Raw genomic sequence first — 27,295 nt, 5'->3', positions numbered from 1 at the left:
GTTAAATAACCTTGCAAGATGCCTACTTCTACTGCTGACTTTGTACCATTTAAATGATCAACAACTATCTTTTCTTCTCACCCATATCTGCCGCTTGCTCCTCCGATCTAATTGATACAAACTCAATACAATCTTTAATCTCGATTTGCTTTTCCATCATTATCGGTTTTATCAATCACTTCAATATTCAAGATTTTTAAAAAATATATCCTAACCTACAAAAGAAGATGTCGGTTAAGACATAGAGGTTTCAGGTTGCGCAGGTCAAGTCGGGTAATGGATTTTGGTTCAAACATGTCATTTCTAGCACATGTCTTAATTGAACCAAGCCTGTTGTGACACAATTTTGATCCAGCTGACTAAACCAACCCGCCTACCCATTATGCACCCTTTGAGATTTGAATAATCATTTTACACATAATAGTTTGGTTGTTGTTAAACCTTCAACTATAATCTTTTATAGTGGGTATGTAACATAAGTAACCATCTTTACATCTAATGGATATGTAATTTTACCATATAAGGTCCAAAATACAAAGAGAGATTTCAAATTAATTTTTTATTTATTTAATCATTTTTTTTTTGATAAGGGGCCAGGCCCCGGAAAAATCCATTAGAATATAAGGAAAGAGTACAACTACAACGGGTATACCCGAGGGGATGTTTTTAGTGAACACCCAAAAACACTTTTACAATGGCACCTAAGATTACAAAAACAAAATGACCAAAAACAGGGAGGGTGTGTTAGTGCACATCCCAATTCCAACAACTATACATCAAGTGGCAAATACCAAACAAAATAAGAATATCCCACTACACATTTTACAAAGGCCCATTATCATACATAGGAACATAATAATCTTGTATGTGCATAGATTCCCATGTGTTATCCATAATAATCTCGAGCAGGTGTACTCTAGAAGTCTTTAACAAAAAGCAGTAAGCAAATATTCAATCTCAATCCAGTACTATCTAATAAAATAACATAAAACCTTTGACTTTTTGAAGTTAAACTACTACCCAAGTCACAATTCAGTTAGTTATTGCCATCTTTATAATAAAAACAGTAGGAGTAGTGGCTGTACCATAAACAAATGCAACTTGATAGCTTTGACCCGATGATAAAACATGTGTATATATTGACCCAAACATCATTTTGGATATGAAGGCAGCTCCACCTAAATAATAACATAATAACATACCACCATCAGAAAACTTCACCAAAGTACCCAAACAGCCCCAATTAACATTGTTTATACTCCACGACATCTTCTAGTTCAGAGAAAACTTGACAAGTATATCATCAAGGACCAACTTTGATTCACTTTGACTTTCAGAAGTCAACCTGTCATAGTGTTCATAATTCAAAAGATGCGCAAAATCATCACCCTTTGAACAATTTTGACTATACCCCCAGCTTTGGCCTAAACAGAAATAGTTACACCATTGCCCCATGTATTTAAAGAAAAAATAGGAATAGTAGTACAAATATAAGTTCAATCAGTGTCGTCTTGTCTTTCTTGACTTGTAGCCTTTGTAGATTCCTAGCATGGAGTCTGTTTAGAGCTACCTAGTAGAAAGGTTCACTGATCTCATATGAGAATATGAACACCAAAAGTAACACTCATCATAGTTAACATCCACATTAATCACACAAGACACTGATTTCAAACAATGTTAATTTGAAAATTGTTTATACTCCACGACATCTTCCAGTTCATACTAAAGACCCACACCTAAGGAAAAATGAGGCCTGAGCACTCCACGACACTTGCATTTATCCAAGTAACACTTCTAAATGTTACCCTCCAAGGCAATTCAATTGAATATGAGCACTTGAAGATAAACAACAACTAAAATCAACAAATTTGTAAGTAAATTTGAAAATTGCCAACTACAATAAATGCAACATCAAAAAAGTTATGGCTCACCCGGCGGTTCAACCCATTCCAATATAATAGAAGTGATGCATTGGCATTCTCAGATAAACCCTTAGCTTTTCGGCTTACATAATTTGTGCACCTAAGTATGAGTTACAGTGAATATAATTAAACCTAGAAACTAAGTGTGACTCGTTCTACTTATTGATCTGTATTCAATATATTATAGACAATAATATATTATTCAACTCAAGTCCAGAATTTAAATAATCAATAAACTGATTTTAACTTGTTCAATACATTTTAAGACACTAAACGAGACAGTATACGATCATAGTGATTACCCGAAGCGGCATGACCGTACTCGAATCAAATTAATAGACCAAATCTGACGCCGAAACAGGGTTTGATAAATATACGATGATTATCAAATTGAATTGATGATTAAATATTGAATCTACGAAGATTAATCGATACCTGTGGATCTAGAGTATAGTTTGATTCTCTAAAGGATTCCATTAATGCAAGATACTTCACTGTAGGTGATTAAATAGTAAACATTTATCGATCCAAATGTTTTGGATCAACCTGCAAACCAGAATAATTAATCGATCGAAATAGTGATTCAAATTAAACATTAATCGATCCTCATGTTGTGGATCAAACTGCAAATCGAAATGAATAATCGATCGAAATGTTTGCAAATCGAAAACTGATGTTGTTGTTGGTGTTTTTAATTTACGGTTTGTTTATCTTTGCAACGAATAATTGAATATTGTTTTGCATTTGAAGAATATTTTTTGTTTTAGAGAGGAAATTATGGAGGTATTTTGATTATTGTGTTTGAAGTGAGAAATGTACTCAGGACCCCTATTTTTCTAATTTGCTCCCGTATTTTTTTTTTTCAATGAAGGGCATTTTAGTCTCATGAACACTAAACATTGTTGATTATGAGGTCATAATCATCAATTAGCTATTTTAATGGAGTAGATTGTATGGAGGTTTAAGATTGGATGGCTAGGATTAGAGGAATTTTCTGTAGGTGATCTATTTTTGTTTTTGTTATTATATATAGTAGAGAGTAGAGAGTAGAGAAGTAGAGAAGTAGAGAAGTACTGATATTATGAAACTTTTTATTGGTACATTGATATCTATAAAATACAAGATCTTTTAATCTTGAATGCATTTGAATGACTTTCGACCCATTTGAAAAGCTTGACCAGTTCAATCCCAATTTATATCTCAAACTTCACCCATTTGAGTATTTGACCAATGGGGACACAATGTTAGACCAAAATTGACCCATTTACCCATAAATGCAACTCTAGTGATGAGATGTGGGTCAAGTAGTAACAGGAGCACATAAATACAATAGATGATATGTTGCAAGTCCTATATAAAAACTTACATACAGGAGCACATAAATACTATATAAACCCAACAACCTTATTTCGTGAAAACACCTAGTAATTTCAAAATTCGCAAAGCAAAATATCATAATTATATAAACATATAGTTTTATATGTGAAATGTCCCGTTCATATTGATTATAAACGTTCCATATTAATTGATTTCGTTGCGAGGTTTTGACCTCTATATGAGTCGTTTTTCAAAGACTGCATTCATTTTTAAAACAACTATAACCTTTATTTTATCAATAAAGGTTTTAAAAACATTACGTAGATTATCAAATAATGATAACCTAAAATATACTGTTTACACACGACCATTACATAATGGTTTACAATAGAAATATATTACATCGACATATATTTCTTGAATGCAGTTTTTACACAATATCATACAAACATGGACTCCAAATCTTGTCCTTATTTTAGTATGCAACAACGGAAGCTCTTAATATTCACCTGAGAATAAACATGCTTTAAACGTCAACAAAAATGTTGGTGAGTTATAGGTTTAACCTATATATATCAAATCGTAACAATAGATCACAAGATTTCATATTTCAATACATATCCCATACATAGAGATAAAAATCGTTCATATGGTGAACACCTGGTAACCGACATTAACAAGATGCATATCTAAGAATATCCCCATCATTCCGGGACACCCTTCGGATATGATATAAATTTCGAAGTACTAAAGCATCCGGTACTTTGGATGAGGTTTGTTAGGCCCAATAGATCTATCTTTAGGATTCGCGTCAATTAGGGTGTCTGTTCCCTAATTCTTAGATTACCAGACTTGATAAAAAGGGGCATATTCGATTTCGATAATTAAACCATAGAATGTAGTTTCACGTACTTGTGTCTATTTTGTAAATCATTTATAAAACCTGCATGTATTCTCATCTCAAAAATATTAGATTTTAAAAGTGGGACTATAACTCACTTTCACAGATATTTCCTTCCTCGGAAATAAGACTTGGCCACGGATCGATTCACGAACCTATACAAATATGTACATATATATCAAAGTATGCTCAAAATATAATTACAACCATTTTTATTATGTTTTAAAGATTTGAGTGTATTAAGTCAGCTGTCCTCGTTAATAACCTACAACTAGTTGTCCACAGTTAGATGTACAGAAAAATAAATCGATATATATTATCTTGAATCAATCCACGATCCAGTGTATACACGTCTCAGGCTAGATCACAACTCAAAGTATATATATTTTTGGAATCAACCTCAACCCTGTATAGCTAACTCCAACATTACTGCATATAGAGTGTCTATGGTTGTTCCAAATAATATATATACATGGGTCGATATGATATGTCAAAACATTTGCATACGTGTCTATGGTATCCCAAGATTACATAATATATTAGAATACATGTATAATACAATATAAGTTAGCTAGGATATGATTTGTATAGATTTGTTAAACATTTCCCGTAGCTAAAAAGATCAAAAATATCCAATCTCGTTTTACCCATAACTTCTTCATTTTAAATCCGTTTTGAGTGAATCAAATTGCTATGGTTTCATATTGAACTCTAATTTAAGAATCCAAACAGAAAAAGTATAGGTTTATAGTCGGAAATTTAAGTTACATGTCAATTATTAAAGAGGTAGTCATTTCCGTCGAAAGAACGACATCTTGATGACCATTTTGAAAAACGTACTTTCACTTTGAGTTTAACCAAGATTTTTGGATATAGTTTCATGTTCATACGAAAAATCATTTTCCCAGAAGAACAACTTTTAAATCAAAGTTTATCATAGTTTTTAATTATCCAAACCAAAACAGCCCCCGGTTTCACTACGACGGCGTATATCCGATTTTATGGTGTTCATCGTGTTTCCAGGTTTTAAATCATTAAGTTAGCATATCATATAGATATAGAACATGTGTTTAGTTGATTTTAAAAGTCAAGTTAGAAGGATTAACTTTTGTTTGCGAACAAGTTTAGAATTAACTAAACTATGTTCTAGTGATTACAAGTTTAAACCTTCGAATAAGATAGCTTTATATGTATGAATCGAATGATGTTATGAACATCATTACTACCTCAAGTTTTCTCGATAAAACAACTGGAAATGAGAAAAATAGATTTAGCTTGAAAGGATCCTTGGATGGCTTGAAAGTTCTTGAAGCAGAATCATGACACGAAAACAGTTCAAGTAAGATTTTCACTCGAAATAAGATTGTTATAGTTGTAGAAATTGAATCAAAGTTTGAATATGAATATTACCTTGAATTAGAAAGATAACCTACTGTAAATAACAAAGGTTCCTTGATCTTAGATGATTACTTGGAATGGATTAGAAAGCTTGGAAGTAGACTTGCAAACTTGGAAGTATTCTTGATTTTTATGAAACTATACTTATGGAATTTATGAAGAACACTTAGAACTTGAAGATGGAACTTGAGAGAGATCAATTAGATGAAGAAAATTGAAGAATGAAAGTGTTTGTAGATATTTTTGGTCGTTGGAATATGGATTAGATATAAAGGATATGTAATTTTGTTTTCATGTAAATAAGTCATGAATGATTACTAATATTTTTGTAATTTTATGAGATATTTCATGCTAGTTGCCAAATGATGGTTCCCACATGTGTTAGGTGACTCACATGGGCTGCTAAGAGCTGATCATTGGAGTGTATATACCAATAGTACATATATCTAAAAGCTGTGTATTGTACGAGTACGAATACGGGTGCATACGAGTAGAATTGTTGATGAAACTGAACGAGGATGTAATTGTAAGCATTTTTGTTAAGTAGAAGTACTTTGATATGTGTCTTGAAGTCTTTCAAAATTGTAAGAATACATATCAAAACACAACATGTATATACATTCTAATGGAGTCGTTAAGTCTTCGTTAGTCGTTACATGTAAGTGTTGTTTTGAAACCTTTAAGTTAACGATCTCAATTAATGTTGTTAACCCAATGTTTATTATATCAAATGAGATGTTAAATTATTATGTTATCATGATATTATGATGTATGAATATCTCTTAATATGATATGTGCATTAAAATATCGTTACAACGATAATCGTTACATATAAGTCTCGTTTCGTAATTTTTGAGTTAGTAGTCTTGTTTTTACATATGTAGTTCATTGTTAACACACTTAATGATATATTTAAATATCATTTTATCATGTTAAATATAGTGTATCAATATCTTAATATGATACATATGTATTTAGTAGACGTTATCATAACGATAATCGTTATATATATCATTTCGAGTTTCTTAACTTAGTAATCTCATTTCTTATGTATATCACACCTTGTTAATATACTTAGTGAGATACTTACTCATCATAATCTCATGTCAACCATATATATATGTCTATATATACCACAACATGTAGTTTTTACAAATTTGTAACGTTCGTGAATCGTCGGTCAACTTGGGTGATCAATTGTCTATATGAAACTTATTTCATTTAATCAAGTCTTAACAAGTTTGATTGCTTAATACGTTGGAAACATTTAGTTGGAAACATTTAGTCATGTAAATATCAATCTCAATTAATATATATAAACATGAAAAAGTTCGGGTCACTACAATATGCCAAATGACCTTATAAATTATTGCCATAGGTGATGACTCTACTCTAATAAGGTTAAGTTGTTGAGTTATATGAAAGATGCAAGAAACATCCCAGACAAACGATCATTGACACCTGCAAGAAACATATCAAACGAAGGAATATCAATCAAACCACTAAGTAAGAACATTGCAAACAACAACACAAACAACAAAACCCAATACCACATAAGTAAGAACATAGCAAAAACTCTTGTTTTATAAAATAATACTTAGTAGCCACATAATATAAAATAGTTACTTCCATGCCAAAAAGCAACTAACCTCTCCAACAAAACCAACCGTACAATATTCAAGAACATGTACCATTGCCACAAGAAAATGACTGTCGTTTTGTCAATGATCTTTCCTGCTTCAAACTCTACACAAATCAGACGTAAAGAACGGAAACATGTGTCGTTAGAAGAAAATTGAAAATGAACAGTAAGTTTTAACTAATCATGCTATTTCACACATAACCCCAGTTCAAATCGACTCTTCCAACAAAAGTGCAGCTGTTTCAGATTAAAGAATTGAAAGACCGTTACCGAAGAGCACGGACCCAATTCAAAGAACGAGTTGAACCAAATGAATCTAACACCTATTCATATCATTGCATTTGTGATAGCACTTGTATCTCTTACACCATTTGTCAACTTGTCCAAATACAAATCTTGTGCATAAAGAAAATTTCCTGGTGATTATTTGGTTCTCTTGTTTTACTCTTCTTCTCTTTGTCACCACGTGATCATAGTACACAGTACACAGTACACTTCACAAATCACAAAACACTAGTATTCCAAATTTGAAATTTCAATTCAAACAAAATTTTCTAAAGAAAAACCCGATTTCACATACCAGATCCGCTTCTCTTCTGGGTCAAAGTAGCAGCTTTCTTATTTTTCTTCTTCTTGTACTAACTATTATTATTATTATTATTCTGGGTTTGCTTCAAAAGTGTTGATCTTGCTTGTTTTTGTAAGTATTACGCTAATTTTTACCGGCTTTATAAAATTTAGGGTTATGGCTAATTTTGTACGGAGTAAGTACTACACTTTACGCTAATTTTTCATAATTGTATTTTGATAGGCAATTTTATACTTATTTTTCCTTCTACATTTTGGTTTTTTGTGGTTGTTGTAAGTTATTAAAGAAGAATGTGTTCATGTAGGGTTTTTAAGGATCTATGTATAACTAGGGTTATGATAAGTGGTAATTGATCTAATTTTGACTAAAATATGATGAAAATTGCACAGGAAAATGGGTGTAATTTCAAGAAAGTCCTGCACTGAGCTCACGTTCAAGGCAACCTGTGAAGAGATACAAGGAATTACTAGCTGAAAATTTTCCTAAATCGCCTGTTAGTACTTTTTACATTATATAATGAATTACATTCTTGTTCAGTTTCTATTTCATGAATCATGAATGAAGTCCTTTATTATATTAGAAAGTAAAAAGTAAAGTTATACTTTTGGTGCAGGGTGGTTCTGTCAACGATCGTAAAATTGCGAAATTGTGTGAATATGCTGCTAAAAATCCTTTACGTAGTCCGAAAGTCGGTGACCTTTTCCTTTTGTATCGATTTATTGACATGCAATAACTCGTGTTAGAGAAACTATTGAAATTTTTATGTGTAGATTGCAAAGTATCTTGAGGAACGATGCTACAAGGAGTTGCGGGTAGATCATGTTAAATTGGTCAGTGTTGTCACCAAAGTGTATATTAACTTGATCTGCATGTGTAAAGAGCAAATGTAAGTTTTTTTTTTTTTTTCATTCAAATAACTTGTATTGAAAGTGTTTATAGAATCTATGCAACTTATTTGTAGTTGAAATAATGCCATTTTCTTGTAACCTAATTTTTAGGGCATATTCTGCTGTTAACTTGCTGAATGTTTCTACTGAACTTTTGGAAGATTCCAAACGAGATACAGTTCAGATAATTGGATGTCAAACACTTACAAGATTCATCTATAGTCAGGTGATTTTTTTCTATAATTTTTGTAATAACAAGATTGTACGATATCCCGTGGATTAGTCAGCCAAAGTTCGGAACCATGGTTATAAAAAAAAATTGATACTTTCATATGCTGTGTAATGTTAGACATGGTTCTCTGCAAGTGGATGCAACTTACACGCACAATCTTGAAAATTTAGTTCCAAAGGTTTGTATGCTAGCCCGTAAACCTAAAGGAGATGATGAAAAAACGCGATTAAGGGCAGCAAGTATGCAATGCCTTTCAAGCATGGTACATGATTAACAAATGGTTCATATGTGATTCAATTTTACAACCCTTTTTTTTTTGTTAAATTTGGTAGACAATGTCCTTTTCTTTGTCTTTAGATAACACATCAAAAATGCAGATTTGGTTTATGACCGAGTTCTCACATATGTTTGATGAATTCAATGAGGTTCGCCAATTTCTGCCATTTGTTATTTGATTTTGGTATTCTTTTTTGTCGCAGATATAATAAATTACATTTGTGATTATATTCAAATTGCTTCGTGTGAACTCCAACAATGCAGATTGTAAATGTCACTTTGAGTAACTATGATTCCACTACGACCCGCAAACAAGACGATGAGCGAGGAGAAGCACATCAAAATTGGGTTGATGAAGTGGTTAGATGTGAAGCACGGAGAGCTATAAATGAATTTGATTTTAGCTACATTCTCGTATAACGACGGGCAAAAAAGAAAGATCTTTCCCTTTTGACTAGGTTATCTTTTTTCCTCCCTTTTTATGAAAATTTTGTACTTCGATAACACATGTGAATATGTTTTTTTTATATAAAGTTGTTTCTTTGCATATGATATAGAGAAGAGAAGAGGTTCAAACACCAAAAATATGGGCTCAAATTTGTATTCAATCTATGGAAGGCACCAACAACCTTGCTGTAAGAATGCTAGCTAAATCTGGAAATTATTCAGTGTCCCATATATGGAACTTGGTAGAGAGAGCTATACCACAGCATCCCATTATTGGTTGGGATGACTTGAGCTCTCTCATTGTTGGTTGTCCACCAACCTTGTGGTTGGTAGCAATATCAAGGTTTTTTCCTACAATATTTACAAACGAAGCTAAGTTTTTTGTAAGAAAACTATTATCGAGGTCGTGAAAACTTCATAGATGGGTGAAGATTATAACCGATGGTATTTGTATTTCAATTTAGGATTAGTATTTTAGGTTTTAAAAAGTATTTTAATTTTTTAATTTTTTCCTTATATTTTGAATGCTTTTCCAAAATTAAGATTAAATTGGGGTTATATATATTGGAAGGTGTTTGCTCTCCCAAACAGATTTGCAGTAACGATTCGTTTTTATTTTAGTTAAAATATGATTTGGTTATATTTTCTTTCAGTGATAGTGTATATGTATTTATTTTACAGTCAACTTCAAAAATGGACTTATTGTTGCAATCATTAATTTGAGAAAGGGGGAATGTCCTTCAGAATTGCATGAAGATGAAAAGAAAAGTCCCTATCACTGAGAGAAAGAAATAGGGCCATAATTTTCATCTTCAGGTAGTCCGGAGGATATTTCCCTTTTCTCAAATTTATGATTGCAACAAGAAGTCCATTTTTGAAATTGACTGTAAAATAAATAAATATAATTATCACTAAAAGAAAATATTACCAAATCATTATTTAACTAAATTAAAAACGAATCCTAACTGCATATCTATTTGGGAGAGCAAAAACTTCCAATATATATAACTCCAAATTAATCTTAGCTTCAAAAAAACCTATTCAAAATATAAGAAAAAAGTTAAGAGATTAAAATACTTTTTAAAACCTAAAATATTAATCCTAAATTGAAATACACATACCACCGGCTATCAATTTCACCCATTTATGAAGCTTCCATGATCTTGATAATAGTTTTTTTTACAAAAAAACTTAGCTTTAGCTGTAATCATTCCAGGGAAAAACCTTGATATTGCTACCAACCACAAGGTATGGTGGACAACCAACATTGAAAGAGGTGGGGTCATCTCAACCAATAGTGGGCTGCTGCGGTATAGTTCTCTCTACCAAGTCCCATATATGAGACACTGAATAATTTCTGAATCCAACTAACATTCTTACAGCAAGGTTGTTGGAGGCTTCCCTAGGTTTATGGATTCCTCCTAGTGGGTTAGGGTTGATTGTTTTATCCGATATGGCGTGCTTTGTAGAGAGTACAGGTACTTTATTCTTCTATTTCTATCTTGGTTATCTTTATTTTTATATGCTATTCGCAGTATTTTTAAGTACTAAATTTTCTTGTGTTGTGATTTCGGAAAACAAGCCGTTGATATCAGCTTCAATTGTTCACCATTTGGATCACCAAAATGTTTCACGTGATCCTGAATTGAAGTCATACATCATACAGTAAAACATATCGGATACGTGAGTGATCTCTGCTGGCATCTGAGGTAAAGCCTTCAAGCAACCGTGGAATCAGTTGGAGAACGTGGTTTTTGCTTGAATATGTTACTTCAAAGGCGTATGTCTATTTTCCAACAACTTTATATATTATTTCATTCGGATTATGAACTTTTGATCCGAGCTTTATTTGTCTTTGCTAGATTGCTGATGCACCTCCCCTTTTTGACGTAATGTCTACAACACTTGAAAACTTGCCTTCTAGTAGAATAGTTTAATTATTCTTGCCAACATGATCGTCATGCATCTGTTTCATCAAATACACATCAGGTATATGTATATCCATCACCTAATTATCATTTTTTTTCTATTTTCAAATGAAATGTGTAAATTATTTAACTTTCGTGTACCAGGCGTTTCCAGAGGGTCGTTTTCTTCAAATTTTGAAATTAAAGCTACATTCAGAAGTTGAAATGCGTTTCAGTGGACATCAAATCTTTTCTGTTCTTCTCATTCCAAGCTCTAATCATTTGAGACTTGATGCACCAAATATTACAAGGAGATGGAGTTCTGTTAGTGCATCCGTGTTCGCGTTGGTTACATCGTTACTCGATAAGCTTAGGAGAGAAAAAGATGGAACAACTATCGAAAAAAGTGAAATCTGTATTCAGGATGGTTTCTCGGAAAAATGAAAACACCGAGGCAGAAAAGAAACATGCGTGGGGCCCGAAGAAATCTTCAAACTTTCTGAAATTAAGTTCCATTACTGCTGGAGAAATTGCATCGTGTAATGCGGTAAGCCCCCTTGTCAGGCTGTCGTCACATTTTGCGTATTTTTGTAGAGGTTACGAACTGGTGGTTTGGGCCGGTTGGATAATGGGTTCGAGTCATAATGGCTGATCTTATTGTTGCAAATTGAAGTGGTCCGGGTTGACTGCTAACATGTCCAAACTAAATTGTTTTAATTAATAATAAGTGTGATATATTGTTACAAAATTCATTTTACTTTAATAATTAACTTCTGTTTAATAATATGATCATGAGGTTCCGTGCGTTGAAAATGCGCTTTGGTGTCTCCTGACCTGGTTGACATGTCACATCTCACTCATTTCCTCTTAAAGTTATTTTTTATTTTGCAACTTCCACTTGAAAGCTGCAACAACTCGACTTGGCACTAGATGACAATTTTTATATTTTTTTTTATAGTATAAAATATTTATTTAATAATTTTGACAGGAATCATCTGATACGTGTGAGGTAGGTTACTGAGATATTAAGGAACTGAAAATAAAGAACAAAAGATATGACTTGGATAAAGTCGCCACCACCAAGCCTGGCAATCTGAATTGAATCGAGGTTAAAGTAATTAAACACCACCAAGATCAATTAGATTGGCGAAAGATGATGTTATTAGTGATAAAGCAGTAGCACCACACTAAGAACAATCAACAATCGACTCCTTTATAGAGTAAACACTCAAAATAAACTTCACAAGCTGTTGTTTATTCAAAAAAAAAACTAAACTGATGAGCAATTACAACTTGGGAGCCCTTATATAAGGCTGGAAACTATTAGATTTCCCACAACAAACATTTAAAACTTGCTTGGGAAAATACAGGAATATGAAAAAAACTAAAGAAGTACTTTAATAGATAATTAAGACTCATTAATATGGTTCATTGACTGTGGACCTGTTGGGTTGCCATGAGGTCAGATTCTTCCCCGGGAGATTTAAACCCAAATATTGCCTTAATATCAAGATCTGGCATGTTGCAAGTCTGGGTCAACAATGCCCCATTGTAAGTCTGGCTTAACAAACGAGCCTGATCAAGTTTAGTTGCAGACTCAGATGCACCCGCATCATCATCTGTAATGAAGTTTAGTGAGGATCAAATAACTAAATTGTTGTCTGCCTTATGGATACAAGCCAATCTTCCTGATAACAATGTTCCAAATATTGAAGCTTTAGCTTATTCTTTCTTCCTAACACTCATTTCTATGTGTCTTAGGGTGAGCATATGGCATGCATCTTTTATTTATTTTCTTTGTATAATACCGTATCTATCTTTAACTTGTCATTGACATTTCTTATTTCTAATGTATATTGTTGCAGAATACTAATGATAATCTTGTAGTTAGCATCTTCCAACTTCCACTGTCACTTTTGAAGATATCATTAGATCATACCAACGGTATGTGAAACTGCATTTTACAACCTTCGAATCTTGTAGTTATGTAACATGTTTTTTTGGTATTGTTCAGGCATGTTATGTTCGGTGCACCGAAGATCGCTTCTTACATTATCAGCAGCGATGCTGATGTTTGCTGCCAAGATGTATCAAATTCCTGATATTATTGGTTTACTTAAACCAGTGTTTAAGCCTGATGTAAGCTAACTCTGTAACCAAATAGTAACATTTATGGGAAATGTAATTTATCCTGATAATTGTTTTCGTTGTAGATCGACAACTACTTCGGAATCAGTGATGAATTTCAAGTTTATGTAAAGTCTCGGGCAGATTTAAAAGAGTATTGTTCTGACCGTGATGGTTTACTACTTGCTAAGTTGCAAAGCAAGTTTTCTAAATCATATGAGAAATTTATTGATATTTTAGTTGTGAAGTTATCTAGTGTAACCAAGGTACTAGTTCTGATGAATCGTTCATCTTTTTAATCATATTAATGGATTAAATGATTGATAAAATATAACTTTATGTGTGTTTTGTCTACTATCATAAGATGGAAGCAGAAGAACTGCTTATACAGTTATTTGAAACGTTCATGCCAGATGATGCAATGTTTGGCCTATAATCGACGCTTAATTTGAATCACTCTCATAGAGTTGCTCATTCGAACGAATCTAATTTTTTTTTAATTGGTAACCTTTTGCAATGTGTCAGATTTCTAAATTCTCTTGTATTTTTAGGATATATATAAATTATAATATAATATAATATAATATAATATAATATAATATCTGCTGTTATTTTTTAGGATTACCCTGCCAATTCATTATTTGAGGATGATGCAAGCAGTGAATCATCTGTTTTGGATCTATCCCGCTTTATTATTAAATCTCCAACGTCAGGTTCCATGTCTCATGCTATCCGGCAACTTTTTGAATCGGTAATTCCTCTAATCACTTGTTCATTAATCTATCCTATAAAGATTGTAAACGATCCTGTTTTATTTGAAGTTTCTGTACTACCTAAATGACATTGGTTGGACATATGGATCAAATTATTCATTTTTATATATTTTTTTTCTCATTAAAAACGAATATTCGTATAGAAACGAGGCCGTTTTCCAAAAGGAAAACTCCCTCGACAGGAAAACAGAAGGACTCGGGGAAAACAGGAAGGCTCGCGCCTAGAAAGTAACCAACTAAACAAAAAACTATAACAATGACCGAAACATAGATGAAATTTTTTACCAACATATTGTTGGGTTTTATTTAAGTTTTCCATTTATGAGGAAACCCAAGCCCAACAAAATAGGCCCAAGATGAAGTTTGACCTGGTCAACATCTGGGGGCATTAATATGTTAATTGTTTGCAGCTGTATTTATCAAGAGAGATCAGAGAGATAGATCAAGAAAAAGAGTGAAACTCCATTTCCTTCTACAGTGACAGCAGGCCAGAAAATCGACGATCCCCGGAGATTCGACCGTTGAATCTTCTTCATTTTTGGGCTGTGTCTTCCTGAAATCAGTGCCAACATTTTCAACCGTTGAATTTGTCTAAAGAGGCCTGTAGCTCGTGTTCTTGCTGCTGGAACAGAGGGCAGTTTATTGGTAGTGTTGTTCATCTTTTGTCTTTAATTTCTTCATATACTTGTTGATTATTTTGTCTTTATTACTCAACAATTCAACACAATAATTTATCCTTGTTCCCTCAACAACCAGACTGTCCTATAAGTATCACCATCACCTTGGCTTTTCATTTCATTCTTACAACCATCTTTCTCTAACCAAAAACACACTCTTAGGAACTCTAAGTGTTCTTCACAATCTCAGCAAATACTCATGAAGAACTAGCTTCATGAACAACCTATAATCATCATAAGAAAGTTTGATCAAGATTATTTTCTATCTTTTCCAGTAGCTTTATCCAAGTAACTTGAGGTAGTAACCTTATTCATAATCTTATTCAGTTCATATTTATTTAGCTATCTTATTTTGTGTTATAAAATTTTTAACAACAAGAACATAGTTTGAATGATTTCAAACCTGTTCGCAAACTAAATAGATCCTTCTAATTTGATTTTTAAAACACTTCAAAACCTGTAATATATCATATTATGACAAAATCGGATTAATCATATCTTGGCTAATTAACATAATATTTAATATATATTTACTTATGATTTGATTTTATATATTTCAGGACCACCCGTAAACAACACGAGAAGATTAATCATAAGACCTCATGATTGTACGCAACACGTCATCTGACAACACGGTACTTTATGTACGCAACACGTCATTTGACAACATGGTACCATGGGTCGAGATTAATTCTGATCAATACGAATACGATGGGGTCTTTATTTATTTTATTGAGCAACTAATTGTGGACCATTAACAACAGACTGCTAACTACGGACTAAGAAAATATTAAAAGTATTATAAGTATATATATATATATATATATATATATATATATATATATATATATATATATATATATATATATATATATATATATATATATATATATATATATATATATATGTAACGATTACTTGAAAAGAAAATATGTTGATATATTATATATATGGTTAGGTTCGTGATATCTATCGGAGACCAAGTCAAGTTAAATACCTTCAAGGAAAAGGTGAGTATATAGTCCCACTTTTAAACTCTAAATATTTCGGGATGAGAATACATGCATTTTATGATTTACGTTATAGACACAAGTACTTAAAAATATATTCTACGTTGAGTTGTACCACTGGCATATCTCCCTGTAACTTGGTAACTACTATTTACATGCGGTATTGTAAACGCGAATCCTGTTGATAGATCTATCGGGCCTGACAACCCCAACCGGACTGGACGACCAGTATTCAACGGTTGCATAGTACTTCGTTTCGGTGACTACACTTGGTACGGTGTAGTAAGATTTCATAATAAAGGGAATATGCGACGTTGATTAAATGTTAAGTATGGTTATCAAGTGCTCAACAACTTAGAATATTTTTATTAAAATGTTTATATATGAAATCTTGTGGTCTATATTCATAACACTGCCGGCATTAAACCTATATCTCACCAACTTTATGTTGACGTTTTAAGCATGTTTATTCTCAGGTGATAACTAAAAGCTTCCGCTGCAACATGTTGAATTTAAGCAAGATCTTGAGTATGCATATTTGTGTCAAAAATAAAACTGCATATCGGAGGATTTGTAATGTAAAATATGTTGGAAGTCGTATTGTTATTATCACATGTAAAGTTTGTAAGTCTAAGATTATCGCTAAACGATAATCATTATTATCTTATTTAAACCTTGTATTTGTAATAAAAGTCATGGTTTGTATTGTAAAAACGAATGCAGTTTTTGAAAAACGTCGCATATAGAGGTCAATACCTCGCGATGAAATCATATGTTATTGTATTCGTCCTTATGGTTAAGGTCGGATTTTGACATAATATAATTTGATTATCTTGCTGAAATATAACTCATTATTTGCTTATCTTATTTGAAGTTTTAGTATGAATCCTGCTGAAATACAACATCAATTAAATGGTAAAGACCTATGTATTGCAGATAGTAGTAACATACACACTATGATCAAATCTAAGAAATATTTCATTGATTTAAATCAAATGAAGGAATTATAAATACTATATCAGCTCTTGCAAACTTGATATAAGGAACGAAAAAGGCAAAATTTCATATTACCAAATGGTACGATTTTTTTGGTAAACAATGTTTTGTTTTCTTCCAAATCAAAGAGAAATTTGTTAAGTTTCTCTGATATATATCATAATGGATATGATTATCAGTCAATGATAATCAAAAATGAGAAATATCTATGTAGCACCGAAAAGTGCATATGATAAAAAGCGCATATGATAAAAAGCGCATATGATGAAAAGCGCAACGCATAGGATTAAAAGCGCATATGATAAAAAGCGTATATGATGAAAAACGCAGCGCATATGATTAAAAGCGTATATGATAAAAAGCGCATATGATGAAAAGCGCAGCGCATATAATTAAAAGCGCATATAATGAAAAGTGCATATGACGAAAAGCGCAGCACATATGATTAAAAGCGCATATGGTGAAAATGATATATGATGAAAAGCACATATGGTGATTAATGAAAAGCACATATAGTGATTAATGAAAAGCACATATAGTGATTAACGAAAAACACATATGGTGATTAATGAAAAGCACATATGGCGATTAATGAAAAGCACATTGAGAAATAATCACCAATGTTTCTTGAAAGAATTCAAGGGTATATATATGGACCAATTCATCCATCATGTGGACCATTTTTCTAATAGACGCATCTAACGCATGGTCTCATGTTTGTGTGTTATCAAGCCGTAATATGGCATTTGCAAAGTTTCTTGCACAAATTATTAAATTAAGAACACATTATTCTGATTACACCATTAAAAGGATGAGATTTGATAATGCTGGTGAGTTAACATCTCAAGCTTTTAATGATTATTATATGTCTACAAGGATTGTTGTTGAACATCCAGTTGCTCATGTGCATACACAAAATTGGTTTAGCTAAATCAATAGATAAACGCTTGCAGCTAATAACTAGACAATTGGAAATGAGTACAAAACTCTCAATATTTATATGGGGACATGTAAAATTACATGATGTGACATTAATTCGCATTAAATCAAGTGCAAGTTATAAATATTCTCCATTACCAACTTAATTTTGGTGGAGACCAAATATTTTCCATCTTAGAACATTTGGTTGTGCAGTGTATTTTTAATTGAATAACCACAACAAATGGTTCCTCAAAGAAGGATTGAAATATATATTAGATATGAAACATCTTCAATCATAAGATATATTGAACCCATGACGGGTGATGTTTTTACAGCAAGTTTTGTCGATTGTCACTTTAATGAAACATTGTTCCCTATATTAGGGGGAGAAATGAAATATAAATAAAATGATGTTTCATGGTGTGAACATCAATTAAGGAATATTGATCATCGCACAAAAGAATGCGAAAAGAAAGTTCAAATATAATGCATATGCAAGAACTTGCAAATTAATTACTTTATGCATTTAAAGATACAAAAAATAAGTGACTAAATCATATATACCAGCAATAAATGCTTCAGCTAGAATTGAAATTACAAAAGCTGGCAATAATGTCACTCATGAGTCTTTGCTACGGCAGAAACGTGGGAGACCAATTGGTTCCAAAGATAAAAATCCTCGAAAAAGAAAATCAGCTGATAATGAGGTAAAAGAAAGTGTTCAAGAAGAACCACAAATCAATACTCCTTCTGCAGAGGATATTGATAAATGTAAATACATAAATTGCAATAAATTATGCAATATAACTGAAATGAAATGAAAAATCTTGATGATATATTTTCATATAATGTTACAATGACATTATTAATAAAGATGATGATCTGGAACCAAAATCTGTCATTGAATATCAAAATAGACGTGATTGAACTCAACGGAAAGGAGCAATACGAGCTGAATTAGAATCGCTCAATAAAAGAAAAGTTTTTGGATCAATCGTTATCACTTTTAAAGATGTGAAACAATGGGATACAAATGAATTTTTATCCGAAAAGAAATGTGCAAATGAAGTTACAAGGCAAAACTAGACTTGTAACTCAAGATTTCCCACAAAGACCATAAATGAATTAGGAGAAAAACTTATCCTCCTATAATGAATACAATTACTTATTAGATACTTAATCAACCTAGTAGTTATTTAAATGCATCTCATGGATGTTGTTACTACTTATCTGTATGGATCACTTAATAGTGATATATATATGAATATACCTGAAGGGTTAAGGTATCATAAGCATCTAATGCAAAACCCAAGGGAATATATTCCATTAAATCACAAAGATTTCTAAATGGGTTTATACAATCGGGACGTATGTGGTATAATCGATTAAATTACTACTTGATAAGAAAAGGGTATACATATAAACTTATTTGCACGTGTTTTTATAAAAACAATGTTCGGATATGTGATCATAGCTGTTTATATCAATTATCTTAAATAAAGAAATCTATGAAGCCATTCAACTTCTAAAGAAAGATTTTAAAATAAAAAAAAATCAAGTATTACGTTGATTTACATATTGAGCATATAACTAATGACTTACTTATACATCAAACAACTTATACCGAAAAGATTTTAAAATATTTTAATATGGACAAGACAAAAACCATTAAGTACTCATATGGTTGTTAGATCTTAATATTGATACTAATCCATTTCATCCTCTAGAAGATCATGAAGATCTTCTTGGTTCAGAAGTTCCATATTTTAGTTCAATTGGGGCTCTTATGTATCTTACAAATTATACAAGATCTGACATTTCTTTTGCAGTTAATTTGTTGACAAGGTTCAGCTCAGCCCCTACCAAAAGACATTGGAATGGGATCAAACAAATAGTTTGATACCTTCGAGGAACTACTGATTTAGGATTATTTTATTCTAACGAATCGAAACAAGATTTGGTTGGTTATGCAGATGCAGGTTATTTATCTGATCCACATAAAGCTAAATCTCAAAATGGATATGTATTCCTAAATGGAGGTACCGCAATATCATGGCGTTCTAAAAAACAAACACTTGTTGCAACATCATCAAATCATGCCGAAGTGATTGCATTACATGAAGCTACTCGGGAATGTTTTTGGTTGAGATCAATGACACAACTCATTACTGATTCTTGTGGACTAGAACGCGATAAAAGTTCAACAACTATCTATGAAGATAATGTAGCTTGCATAACACAGATGAAAGAAGGGTATATCAAAAGTGACCGAACAAAACACATACCTCCTAGATTCTTCTCATATACTCAAAATCTCATTAAGGACAACCAGATTGAAATGAGATATGTTCAGTCCAGCAAAAACTCTGCTGACCTTTTCACCAAAGCACTTCCAACTGCTATTTTCAGAACACACATTCATAATATTGGCATGAGGCATGTTCAGAAGATGTAACAATTCAGGCGTTGCCTACTTGAGGGGGAGTCAACTCTATGCTGCACTCTTTTTCCCTTAGCTAAAGTTTTATCCCAATGGGTTTTATTTAGCAAGGTTTTTAACGAGGCAGTACTAGTTATTCTCTAATAAAATTGTCATCCAAGGGGGAGTGTTATAAAAGTTAAATTGGATGTTAATTTTATTATTATTATAGATATTGTATAGTAGATTTTTTGAGTATAAATATGTGTGTTATGAGTTTATAAAACATACACTAAATATATTCTCTCATATTCTCTCATATTCTCTCTATATACTTATTAGTAGTCTACAGTCAAGAACTAGACCACTAAAGGTAGTTATAAGCCTACAAAATTATAACATTTTTAACATAGTATAATATCCAACAATTCATCAAGTTATTATTTATTTATCATATTAGGGACTATGACAAGGGTTAGTTATGTGACATCATTGCATTATCATATCAAAATTCAAATACTAATAATTTAATGTTGTCATATGGTTAATCCCTTATTATAATCCCTTAAATGTAGTATAAATAATAACTTGGTGGATTGTTGGGCATTAGCATTATGTTAAATACAATTACTAATGATAGTGATAAATGAAAAATGAAGAAGTTAAAAAAATATAACAAACCATAAAATAGGGCATACTTTTATTGATCTCACCGTCGACTTCTATACATGAAGATGAATTGATACTTTCAAAAATCATCAATATTTTTCGAATCAGCACTAAGAGTTGTGTTTTATTACAACAATAAAAAGAAGTAAGTTAGTATATTGATCCTAAAACAAATATATTAAATCTTAAAATAATACAGTAACAATTAGCTATATCTTGATGGCTAATTTCTAAAACCTTCTTTGGTGTCATTTTTCGACTCTTCTCTTCATTTCTTTTCATCTTCAGGCAGTTCCGAAGGATATTCCCCTTTTATCAAATTTATAATTGCAGCAACTCCATTTTTGAAGCTGACTGTAAAATAAATAATATATAATTATAAGGCAAAATATAATTAAATCATTATTTAATTGAATAAAAAATGAATCCTTACTGCATATCTGTTTAGGAGAGCAAAAAACTTTCATAATATATAACTCCAAATTAATTTTAGCTTCATAAATATACATATTCAAAATATACTAAGCGTAAATTGAAATACACAAACTGTCGGCTATCATTTTAACTATGAAACTTCCGGGACCTCGATAATTGTTTTTTTACAAAAAAACTTAGTTTCAGCTATAATTATTGTGATCATTCTAGGTTAAAATCTTGATATTGCTGCAAACCACAAGGTGTGGTGGACAACCAACGTTGAGAGAGCTGAAGTCATCTAAACTAATAGTGGGCTTGTGCAGTATAGCTCTACAAAGTCCCATATATGATACAACAAATTATTTCTAGATCCAGCTAACATTTTTGCCAACATGATCGTCATAGCTTCTATATGCATATCCATCACCTAATTATCACTTTTATTTTTTATTTTTAAATGAAATTTGTATATTAATTAACTTTGTTGTACCAGGTGTTTCCAATGGGTCGTTTTCTTCAAATTTTGAAATTAATGCTGCATTCAGACACGTTGAAATGTGATTGAGTGGACATCAAATGAAGTTTAGTGTATAATATATATATATATATATATATATTTTGTTTTTATGATTGCGACATTCGAATTTTGTGGAAAAGTAAAGTGTGAATAGTTATGTAACTTCTTGTCTGCTATTGTTCAGGCATGTTATGTTCGGCGCACCGAAGATCACTTTTACGTTATCATCAGCATTAATGCTGATGTTTGCGGCCAAGATGTATCAAATCAAATTCCTGATAATATTGATTTACTTAAGCCGGTGTTTAAATCTGATGTAAAGTAACTCCGTAACCGATTAACTTTTATGGAAAATGTAATTTCATCCTGATAATTTTTTTCATTGTAGATCGATAATTACTTGGGAATCAGTGATGACTTTCAAGCTTATATAAAGTCTGGCAGATATAAAAGAGTATTGTTCTGTTCTGACTGTTGTGAATCTACCCCGTTTTGTTACTAAATCTCCAACACCAGGCTCCATGTCCCATGCTATTAGCGTTCGACAACTTCTTGAATCCGTAATTCCTCTAATCACCTGTTCATTTTTGAATCAGTAATATCTTTGTTGTTGAAGTTACTGTACTACCTACATGACATTGGTTGGACAAATGGATCAAATTATACACTTTTATTCTCTAATTATTTGGAGAGTACAAAATGGTTGTACTTGATTCTTTTTTCTTCAAGTCCTATTTCTTTTTTCTTTTGTTTTCTTGAAGATCCATGACAAAACTAGAAGCAGCTGGTCAAGTGGCTGGAGCATCGATCTCGACTTCTCCACTTCCATTCAGTGTGATCAGTGGCGGTACCAGGATTCCAAGTCACCGGGGGCAAAAAAAAAAAATTTAAAACCGTGGCAATTTTTTGGACAAAATATGGAGATTTTGGGGCTAAAAATGAAGATTTTTAAGCAAATTATGAAGGTTTTGGGGCAAAATTTTAACATTTGTGGACAAAATTTGAAGGTTTTGGGGTAAAATTTGGAGATCTTTGGGCAAGATTTAAAGGTTTTGAGGCAAAAAAAAAATTCACCGGGGCAAAGTCGAAAAATCCAAAAAATTTACACTGAAAATTGTAAATCCACTGGGGGCGGCTGCCCCGCCTGTCCCCATTAAAAACCGCCCCTGAGTGTGATGGCTGGCAAATGTGAAGCCCTCGGTACAGATTCTAGGAAAAAGCTCTCCACTTGGCTTTCTCATGCAAACGGCGATGCAAAACCAACGGACACGAGTGCCCCTAGTTATCAGAATTTAAATCTCATGAGGGTATATTTTTGTCGTGACCTTAGTTCTTGATCATTGAAGTTGTGGCGAGCCATGTCTGAATCAAATGTAAGAATTAAGTTGACTGACCATTTAGGACTTGTAGTTGTTTGTCACTCGATGATATAAACTTTGTAATGCATGTGAAACTAGGACTTATATGAGGTTTGACTTGGAATGTGTGTTATGTATTACATGTAACTCACTAGGCTTATGAGCTCAATGTTCTTTTATTTGAGTTTAAAGTACTTTTAAATCACGATCTCGATCTCCAGTGGCGATTCCACCTTTGGGCATGTGGAGTCCCATGACCCCATTAAGGGTGTGTTTGGCACACAAGCTTCTTGGAGCTTATGTGAGCTTATTAGAACTTGAGCTTATGATTTTAATAAGCTCCACGTCATAAGCTTTGTTTGGTAGACATAGGGTGTGTTTGGATGAAAGTAGCTGGAACTGGAGCTTGTAGCTGGAACTGGGAGCTGGAGCTTATGAGATGGAGCTGGAGCTTCTTTTTTAAGCTGGTAGCTGGAGCTTATTATTTTTTATAAGTGTTTGGTAAACTAGCTGGAGCTTATTTTTCAGTTCATAAGCTCTACTTTTTTTCATAAGCTAATGAAAGTAGCTTATTTTTCCAGAGCTTATGATTTTCATAATTTCTACTTTTTTGGTCTACCAAACGAAACTTATGATTTGGAGTTTATTAAAATCATAAGCTCGAGCTCCTATAAGCTCCCATAAGCTCCAAGAAGCTCGTCACCCAAACACACCCATAAAATGTAGAGCTTATGAAAATTATACGCTCTTAAAAAATAAGCTACTTCTAGTAACTTATGAAAAAAGTAGAGCTTATGAACTGAAAAATAGACTCCAGCTAGTTTACCAAACACTTATAAAATAAATAAGCTCTATCTACCAGCTTGAAAAAAATCTCCAGCACCAGCTCTAGCTCATAAGCTCCAGCTATAAGCTCCAGCTAATTTCATCCAAACACACTCTAAAATGAAAATTTTTAACACTATTTATATATCAAATTGTACGGGACCACTAAATTCAATTATAGGACCCCATATATTTTTAAAATTTATGGGTTTTTGGAAGTAAACAACCACTAAAATACCCTTTAAATATAATTATTTACAAAAAAAAATTAGGACCTCATTGCGTTTTCATCCTAGATTCGCCACTGTCGATCTCATGTGATTTCCCCCTTTCATACCTCAATAATACTATCATTAATCATCTTGTATGGTTTATTGGCTTCTCACTTTGAATGCTATTATAGATATCTTTTTTTTTGTATTTAACTCAATCATGTTATGATTATCTTTAAGACTCATTCCCACATAAGAAATATGAAAAAACCCAAAGTTGTATAAAAGTTTGTGACAATTCACATATCGCTATCATTTATTAAAGTAATAAACATATCATCATCGAAGCTTGGCTTGAGTGGTATGAGGGTAGAATACAACTTGGGTACTGCACTCATGTTCGATTCCCATTTCAAGTAAGAAGTTTTTAACCTTTCATGGTACTGCCAACATCAAGAGAAGCTCTCTGAGGGCTTTTTCAAACATTTGATGGCTTTTTCATAAGTTTCAACCTTATTTCTTGAATGTTGTCCATAAGGTTGCAATGTATCATACATGTGTGGATGAGTTTAGTTAAGAGTTTGACGACTTCTTTCGGGTGTTTAGAGACTTTCAAGCTTTGAAATTCTCTCATAAATCTCACGTGTTTTCTTTATCAACGTGATCTCTTCTTGGACTTGGATTGATTCCATGTTGAAAGTTTGAACATTTATCTCCAAAACTATTCTTTAAATTTCTATTAAGAGTTGAAGTATTAGTTTGCTAAAAATTTTACAAGGCTAAGAACCAATTGTGTTTGTGAATAATTGTCAAACGATGTGCTTCTAATTTATAGGAATAGCTAGGAAATGGAATTTTCTACAACGAGACTAAAGTAAAGCAAATAGTACCTTAATATAAGATCTTGACTTCGGACAAAAACAAGGTAACACAAGACGATTAGCATGTAGCCTGTTGTGAAGTCGTTGAATTGTATGACTAGATTGAGGCTCTGCAAGATCTGCTTACAAAAGATCATAATTTTGACTCAACTTTGTATTAGTCAACGCAAGTACTCGAAACAACAAAGGGAAATGATATTGCTTTATCCACTTCAATAACTCTAAAGGGTAAACCGACCCTCTGGCGGCCCCATACCGACCGGTCTCACGACCAACATGTGAGAGGAAAATCGCGTAACCCATGCTTTAAGGAACCGCAGTATCTTGAAGCTATCGTGCTCCCATATTCTTGATTTTCATATTACTTCTAACAGCATTTGGAGTTTGGACTTCATCTACTCCATACGAAACATAAATAGTGTCATTGTCTTCACCATCAATAGGATCAAATTGGCTAATACATACAAGAAAGTGATTTAGAAGTAGTTAATAGAAAATGGTGGAACCGGAACCAAATCGAAGAAGATGAGAAGGTATCGTAGATTTGGGTAGCAGACACAAATATCCAATCCAAACTCATCATCCAACCACACTCAATTTTCCCCTGTTTTTACTATTAAAACAGAAGATATCAAAGGAGCATTTACCGTTGAAAATCCATTGGTAGTGTGGCAGTCTACAATAAACATGGTAACTAAAACTCATCAAACGAGTCAAAACATGTAGGTGTTGAATGGGTCAGGTCGGATCAGGTTGCTATGACCTGCAAACTATTTGTCTTTTCCAAAATTGTAAAAACAAATTTTTTTTCTTTTAAATAAGAACTAGTTTAAGACCCGCGAATTCGCGGGGTTACGGAAAGGAAATTGTTGAAGTGGAGTAAAATATTGTAAATACTTTATGTATGAAATAGTTAAGATGTCGTGGCAACAACACGGATTCCTAGTGTGCTAAAAGATGACATATTTGAACCCATACATGTTTCACAATCCAACCCCGTACATTTTGGGTCACTACAACATTACATCAATAAGCAACTTAATATCATCTTGATACTAACTCTTTTGATCATCTTTAGAGCACCTAAGGTATGGCATCACTATTGGAGCTTGCTAGCTCTGTTGCACATAAGATACGCAAACATACGTAATCACATATTGAGCACTTATATGTTAGCTTATGTGTAAACCATATGTACTGAAAAACAATATAACAATTATGTTAGCTTACAAATATGTAGATAGCTACAATTTGAACCAAGTAATACATGTATTAGGCTCACATATATGGTGTAGCGACCCGACTTTTTCGACTTATATTTATACTTATACTTTCTCGAATCTACGTATACGTGCGTACTGAGCTGGATAATATTCTGGAGTCATTATCCATACTAATTACTTTCGTCAATACTTTACAACGTGTCATTAAGTGATTAATTAATTAACTTGATCCTTGAATGCTTTTACGACCGTTAGTGTCACTAGTCGTCTAGAACGAACTACGTACTTGGTACACGTTAACCTTTGGTCATAATGGGAATATTATGACACCTTAATTCTAATTGTTATTTCTTAATGACAATTACTTAGTTCGTCATTTGCTTAATTACGTTTAGTGAATTGGTAATTACTTGGGCTTATCTTAATTGGACTAGGATTATCAGGGCCCACCCTACTCTAGTTAATGGGTTAATTAATAAGCCCATCTTAATAAGTTAATGAACCCATTAAGCTTAAGATAGTCCAGTAAGACATAAGACAAAAGTGCATGCATGCATGCTTGTACCACCCTTACACATTTTGGCACCATGCACCATGCCATCCAACATCACCACCTCACTTTTGTACCACCATGGACCACCACCTCCCCTACCCTCCAAACCGTCGGTTTTGTGTCCCCCACCATCACCGCCATTTTGTTGTCTTGTTTTGTGATTACTTGCCTATAAATACAATACCCCTCCATTCACTAA

The 27,295-nt window shown here is 32.6% G+C and overlaps 1 pseudogene; it reads left to right on the top strand.

Annotated features, from left to right (window-relative positions):
- Positions 1 to 7,244: 7,244 nt before the first annotated feature.
- On the top strand, positions 7,245 to 25,481 carry LOC139849379 (protein SEMI-ROLLED LEAF 2-like; annotated as a pseudogene).
- Positions 25,482 to 27,295: the final 1,814 nt, after the last annotated feature.

The sequence above is a fragment of the Rutidosis leptorrhynchoides genome, chromosome 1 (assembly GCF_046630445.1).
Source record: "Rutidosis leptorrhynchoides isolate AG116_Rl617_1_P2 chromosome 1, CSIRO_AGI_Rlap_v1, whole genome shotgun sequence".
NCBI lineage: Eukaryota > Viridiplantae > Streptophyta > Magnoliopsida > Asterales > Asteraceae > Rutidosis > Rutidosis leptorrhynchoides.
The sequence above is the reverse complement of the archived record's forward strand: the minus strand, read 5'-3'. Positions and strand labels throughout refer to the sequence as shown.